The following is a 6,865-nucleotide window of genomic DNA, read 5'->3' on the forward strand; positions in this document are numbered from 1 at the left end:
CATGGGGCTTGAACTGTGGGCCTGGGCTCTGTCCCTGTGCTGTTCAGCTCAAGGTGAGCTCTCTATTACTTGAGCCACAGCACCACATTGGGTTTTCCAGTAGTTTATTACAGATGAGTCTTGTGGTGGGGCTGGGAAGGTGGCTCAGTGGTAGAGTGCTTGTCTTGCATGCATGAGGTCAGAAGTCTGTTTACTTTGAGGCTCTCTTTGCTCTCTCTCTGCCATTTATGTCCAACTTTCCCTATCTCTCCCTTTCTCTTTTCTACATTTTGGCTTGTGTCCTGAAGAGTGCAATGCAGGCTGGGTGCTGGGGACCCCCCTCTAGGTTCCCTCTCAAATGCTAGTCAATGTACGCTTCATCAATTTGTTCAGGGTTTTTTTTGCATTTTTTCAGAAATTCACCATCTTGAATTCACCATCTTGGCCACATGGTGGGTTAAGGGTTTGGCCCCATCTGGCCCTTAACCTTCCACCAAGCTTATTACTCCAGCAGCTATTCTAACGTGCTTTGCTACCAAGTTGCTCTTGTCACAGGCCCTGGTAACTGAGGCCCAACTCTCTGATGTGCTTTGTCAGCAAATACGTCTACACATTGTTGTCAAAATTTTAGGTTTTAAATTTTGCCTTTTTTGTTTTGTGTTATGTATTCTGATACTGACTACGTGACTCTAAAATATTGGGCATATCTGTGTTAAGAGTCTCACATCTAAGAAGTTTTTTCATTCTAGAATATTTGTCTGTCAATTCTTGATAAGGACCAGGTAAGATCTACTTATTCTATTTGATCTCTTTGTTGCTTTAATTGGAAATAATAAAGGCTTTTGTGGCAAAGATTGCAGTTCAAAGCCAGCCCCTGCTGCAAGATCCCTAAGACTCCATCTCTCAGCTAACTTGCAAAGAGCCAGGCTGGAAGCATGGCACAAAACTCTTATGTCTAACCAGCCAAACTCTGCAAGTGGTACTATAACTCAAAGTGGTTCAGTGCTGTCCTGGAGCAGAAGTGCTCAGGGTCAGTGCCCAGGCCTTGAGGTCAAACCTCCTTGAATACCTACTGGGACAAGCCATCCCATCAACCAGAACCTAGACTCAGCCAGTCTGGGGAACAAAGGACCATGGAGAAGATTAAGAGGAGATGATGTCACATCAGCTACTTTGTGCCTGCCCTTTCAAAATTAACCAGAGCCGGGAGGTCAGTAGACCTCTATACCTGTCTACCTATTAACTGAACAGGAATTTATATTCTTGCCTTTGTCACCTGACTTGTCTACCTAGTCTCCAGATGTCAGAAGTAGCTAGGGACATTTCTACCAACATTTTCAGCCCCAAATCCTTCCTCTTGCCATTTATTTGCTCTCTAATATTTTTTTTCAAGCCCCTCAAAGCTTATGAGACTGCTCCAGACTTCATCTAAGGACTCACGCCACCTAGGGACAGCTGCTGCTCACTGCCTTCTCTGGGAGGGGACCAAATTCCAGCCTTTTACCCCTATTGTGGAGCCCCTTGTCAGCAGGAAATAGCCAGAGAGAATCGGAACCGTATTTCATGATTATCAAAAGCTGGAATGTTAGGTCCACTCCTGGATGGCTAGCAGACTCCACCCTCCTCCCAGCAAAGTCTCCACCCAGTACCTGCGTTACCTAGGCAACTGGGAGACCTGGAAGAAGTCACATCTGCATCCACTTAGGTCAGATCTGAATTTGATGTGGCCACACCTTTCTCCCCCAAACCCTAGATAAGACCTAGCCCAGGCCCAGACACTCTCTCTCTGCTCTTTTCTAGACCTCTCTTGTCTTTTCTAGCTCTTTTCTCTCTCTTTCCCAGCTCTCTCCCTTTCCCTACCAAGGGGAGGACCAAGATGCCCTGGTGCCAGCCAGAACCATGAATAAACCTACACTTTACCTGAATACCATGTGTGTGCTGCTGTTCTTACTCGGCTACCTCTTTTTAAAAACCTAACAGTAAATATAATGAAACATGAAGAAATGCTACAAAACCTCTTTTACACATATATACATGTGTGAGAAAAATTGCCTTTTCTCTCAGCATATTGCTTAAAAGTTCCTACTTTGGCCTGGAGGCTTGGTTCTTAAGGAAAAGACCAACTGCTTAGGGATAAAGGATTTGTCTGAAGTTTGATTTCTCATAAACTGTTTTTTTCCAGATGGGATTATGACACACCCTGGACTATTCCAGAAGTAGTAGGTAGGGTGGGCATCTGTTGAGATTACTTATGAACTGTTAATCTTACCTCAAAATCACCTGGTGTAAATACATTATCCTATTGAAATGAGCCAATCCCAAGCAGAATAGATTGTAACCCTGAGCTCCACCAATCTGAGCAGAGAGGCAGGGCCTGTTGCTGTATTAGCTATAAATAATGGGGCCGACTGCTTGCTCTGTGTGCTTGCTTGCCAGATTTTTGGCTGGTGGTGCGCGCATGAGTTTGCAAGTAAATTTTGCTTTGCTGTAATTCATTTTTATGTCTATCATTGTGACTCCAGTGGTTCTTGGAGAATATATTTATAATGCATGGTAAAATAAATCAATGCTGCTGTTACAAAAGTACTGGTGTATTGCTCAAAGCTAAAAGGAGCTAATGTTTGAATAGTGTGAAACTACAGAGCAGACCACCAGATGATGACCACACTCCATTGTTGCTGTTCACACAGTCAGACTGTGTCAGGGAAGCAAAAGGTGGACTACAACATGCCAGGATAGACAAAGTTTATTGGAACATCACACGCTTCTATACAGCATACACACATAAGAAGTAAATCTTACAGTCAGAGGGCAGAGTATTAATCTTAAGCAGTTTTATGGGAGCACAGAAAATGAGAATTTAACTAAGTCACTATGGAGGAATAGCGAGTAATTATCAACAAATGTGCAGCAGTTCCAGTAATCAAAGGTTGTGAGAGGTAGGTAAAGCACAGGTGAGTACTCAAACGGGTTCTGGAGACAGTGTCCTATGTGTTCCCCACAGATTCCCCCTTTTTGTTTTAATGGCAGATCCACCTCCCACTTAGTTATCCTTTTCCTCTCCTCTGTAAAGCGTATTTTAACAGGATTACATTGGTAGGAATAGCATTGGCCATGCAGGGGTTTTGAGGAGAGTTTCATCAGACAAGGATAGGAAGGGCCCTTGTGCATAGGAGCAGGTCCAAGTTACCTCACATCCCCACCTAGCACAGTCATAAACATTAGCCCCACCACAGTTAGAAAAACCCAAGCATTTCTATCAGTTCCGGGGCATATATAAAAGTCAGTATCTTGTCCTCTTCAGAACATGGGAGCAGCCTGGGTACTGGGAGTTCCACACATGTGGCATGGTGCATCCTCGTGGGCCCCCACACTCAGGCCATTCTACTATAGTCCAGAAAAACAAGGAAAATTTAAAACAAACTGCAGACATAGCAAAGTCATCCCCGGTACCTTTTGTCTTTCAAGTAAGCCAGTTCCTTGTATGTGCCTTCAAGCAAGCCCAGGGACCAAGATGACCTTTAAACTTTACTGTAAGCCCCCAACACCCCATCTCTGTTTCAAGAAGCGAACCCGCCTGTCTTAGGTTGGGTGGATCGCCTTGTCTGCCTTACCCGTCACTGGGAACTTCTTCAGAGCGAAGCTGAAGGCCCTGTCTTAGGTTGGTCAGACTGGCACCCCCTCTTACCCGTCTCTGGCTGCGGTTCCTCTCGGGGAAAATTTATTCACTTGGAGCTTGATCTTCTATAACTGGCTGGCTAAACTCATAAGAGTTTTGCAGGGCACGTATAATGCAAGGAAGGCATAGAAAAAGCATCAGCCAAACCATTTTCAGCCCAAGAGTGAGGGATGGAATAGCAGTCTTTGCCACTTCATAGACCAGAGGTGGGGATTGTTCTAAAGCAGGTATATTATTTTTTTTTTTCGGGGGGGTGGTCCGGTGGTGGGGCCTGAGATCTGGGTCTGGGCACTGTCTCTCAGCTCTTCAGCTCAAGGCTAGTGCTCTACCACTGGAGCCACAGCACCACTTCTGGCCTTTTTTTCCTGCTTATGTGGTGCTGAGGAATCAAACCCAGGGCCTCATGCATGCAAGGCAAGCACTCTACCACATTCCCAGGCCCTCTAGTGCATTTTTTAGACATGTTTACAGCAAGCTTAACAAAGGGTAGTTGTACAAGCAAGTAGTAAAAGAACAATTAGAGCTGGTAACATTAAAATAATTAGCTCTTACAGAAATATTAAACCGTCCATCTGTAATGTGATAGGGTGGTGATCAAAATGAAGGTCAGGCCACCAGGTCGAAGGCACTGCTTCTCTTGTGGTGCAATTGATGATTTCTGCATTGCCAGTGCCGATCACTGCCCAGGTCACCCTTTGAGGTTGATGTGAATTCCAAAGCCATTGCCAGGACTGGGAGGGTCAGGACAGCCATCAGCTGGAGTATCACCATCTGCAATTGTTAGAGAACACAAGAGCTTCTCAAGGGCTGGTTGCCCTTGGGGATGGTTAGTTTATCCTTGGGCATCCTCCTGTATAGAGGAAATGGGTAAAAACTTAAGGTTCCTGGCAGGCATCCAAAAGGGGGCTGTCTCCCCTATGGGAAAAACGCATCCAAATCCCCTGCCCATGGTAACTTGGGGGTCAGGTCCTCTCCATTGTGTGTCAGGGGGTCCTTCCACCTGACTTTCACTTGGGGCTTAGGGTTTAGTTGTCCCCAGTGCTTCTGAAATCTGGATTCAGGTGCCCATTTTGAATAATTTAAAATGTTAACAGTAAACCACGCTATCTGCAACTGTATATTGGGGCTACCTCCCCCTTTTTTGTAAAAATAGCTCCATAGTATATTGGTGATTTCTTTCTATATTACTTGGACTTGGAGATTATAGAGAATTCCTGTAGTATGATGAATGTGCCATTTGTCAAAAAACTGTCTTCTGCCTCTTTTGCACTGCCAGTGACCTCCTCTTTTCGGGCAGTACTCCTGGCTTCTGGCCTGGTCAGTTCAGCCTCCTGAGTAGCAGAATTGCAGGTATGAAGGATGGATGCCTGATTTACTTGAGATTTTTAACCACCTTCTTTCATGGACAATACAATGAAATAAATGCTTCCCCTTGAAAAGGGAAGAGGGCAATGATTGGAGAAGAGTGCTGAAGATCAGTGTGTGATCTCTAGTGCAGGGTTGGTTACAGGCTCGTTAGTTCATCCACAGATGCTGGGGAAAGTCCAAATTCAAATGATTGTGCTTGGAAAATCCACCAGGTGTTTCGGGGACACCACCTGCATTGACTCAGGGCCTCTTTGCCCATTTACTTCTTGTTTTCTCTCTCTCTTTTTCATCGTCCAGGTCATGTAGAGAGGGGTTAGTTTACTCAAGTAATTCATTAAGTATATTTTGTCCAACTCGTTACACCTTCCCTCACCTTTCTCCTATTTTCCCTATCTTGACAATCCCGCTGCCCCTTTCATAAATGACTTGTTGTACCATCTATCCTTTTGGATGTCCTGGATGGTAATTCTTGCTGTTGGATTCTCCACTAGGATTTTCTGAATCAGAGCCAGAGGAGCAGAATCAATTTTTTTCCAGGGCTTGAGATATGTTTTCTTTTCTTTCCAATCACAATATTCCGGACAACTGTCACTGGGCTCTTCCCATGGTAAGTCTCCAGCCAACATTGCAGTAAGAACTATGCCACAGGACCAAACATCAACTGGTTCTGCATGACATTCTTCCCTCTTCAGAAGTTCTGGAGCCACATAAGGTAAAGTACCACACATGTTTTTCAAGAAACGCTCACAATTCTTATGGCGAAATACTGTGGCCAAGCCAAAGTCACAGATTTTGAGGTTATCCCTTTTGTCCAAGAGGAGATTTTCTGGCTTAATATCTCTATGAGCTATTCCAATACCATGCAGATAAAACAGCCCTGCCATGAGTTGATGGAAGAACCTCTGAGCATCTTCCTCAGGCATGCCTATATCTGGCTGTATTCTATCAAAAAGGTCTCCACCACTACAGTATTCCAAGAATAGATATCGCATATTGCCTTCTCTCCTGTGACCATAGAATTTCAAAACATTCTCATGGTTTAACATTTGATTAATGCAGATTTCTTTCTTAATATTTTCCGGAGAGTTCCTGGCCCGTTTCATGTCTAAAATCTTCACTGCAACTGCCTGTTTAGTTGCTCTATTCACAACAAGCTGAACTTTTCCATAGGTACCTTTTCCCAGGGTTTTCACCAAGTCCCAGTCTCCACAAAAGGGCACTCTCATGACTTTTCCAATCAGTCCGGCAGACTTGTCCTGGGCCAGCCACCTTGATGCACCTTTGTTTTCCGTGAAGAAACCTGCAAATGAAGCTGCCATGATTACAGGTAGAGGTTAATGTCTCCTGAAGGGATTAAGCAACCAACGTGGGTCAGATGGACCCTTGTTCTGTTGCTTACAACCGCCACTGAGAAGAGGCTGAATCCACCAGCCTGAGCCTTCGCCACTGCCTCTGTTCCTGGGAGCTTTGTCCTTTCTTGCTGGCTGTGAGGTTTGCCCTAGGAGTCTTGGTCACCTCAGCCTGTTCTGGAGCCTCTGTTTGAAGTCCTTTTCCTGCTCGCTCTTCACCTCCTTCCTCCAGCAGCCTGGACCAAGCAAATGAAGTCCAGGCCATGCTGCTCTTCTTTATATGCAGGACATGATGAACCCACCCTTCCCTTTCTGGGAGGGTTTGCCCTTGCAGAAGACTTCAGGAGCAGGGTGTGTCTTGTCTGGCCCCTGCCTTTAATCCTGGCTACTCCAGCGGCTAAAATCTGAGTATGTAGGTTCCAAGCCATCTAGAGAAGGAAAGTCTGAGAGAACTTTTTCTTTCATTTATTACCAAAAACAAACAGGCAAA

The 6,865-nt window shown here is 45.0% G+C and overlaps 1 pseudogene; it reads right to left on the reverse strand.

The window, feature by feature from the left end:
- Positions 1-5,173: 5,173 nt before the first annotated feature.
- LOC122123347 lies at positions 5,174-6,252 on the reverse strand (annotated as a pseudogene).
- Between the last annotated feature and the right edge of the window lie 613 nt (positions 6,253-6,865).

Source organism: Dipodomys spectabilis, unplaced genomic scaffold (assembly GCF_019054845.1).
Source record: "Dipodomys spectabilis isolate Male_0828 unplaced genomic scaffold, ASM1905484v1 ptg000227l, whole genome shotgun sequence".
NCBI lineage: Eukaryota > Metazoa > Chordata > Mammalia > Rodentia > Heteromyidae > Dipodomys > Dipodomys spectabilis.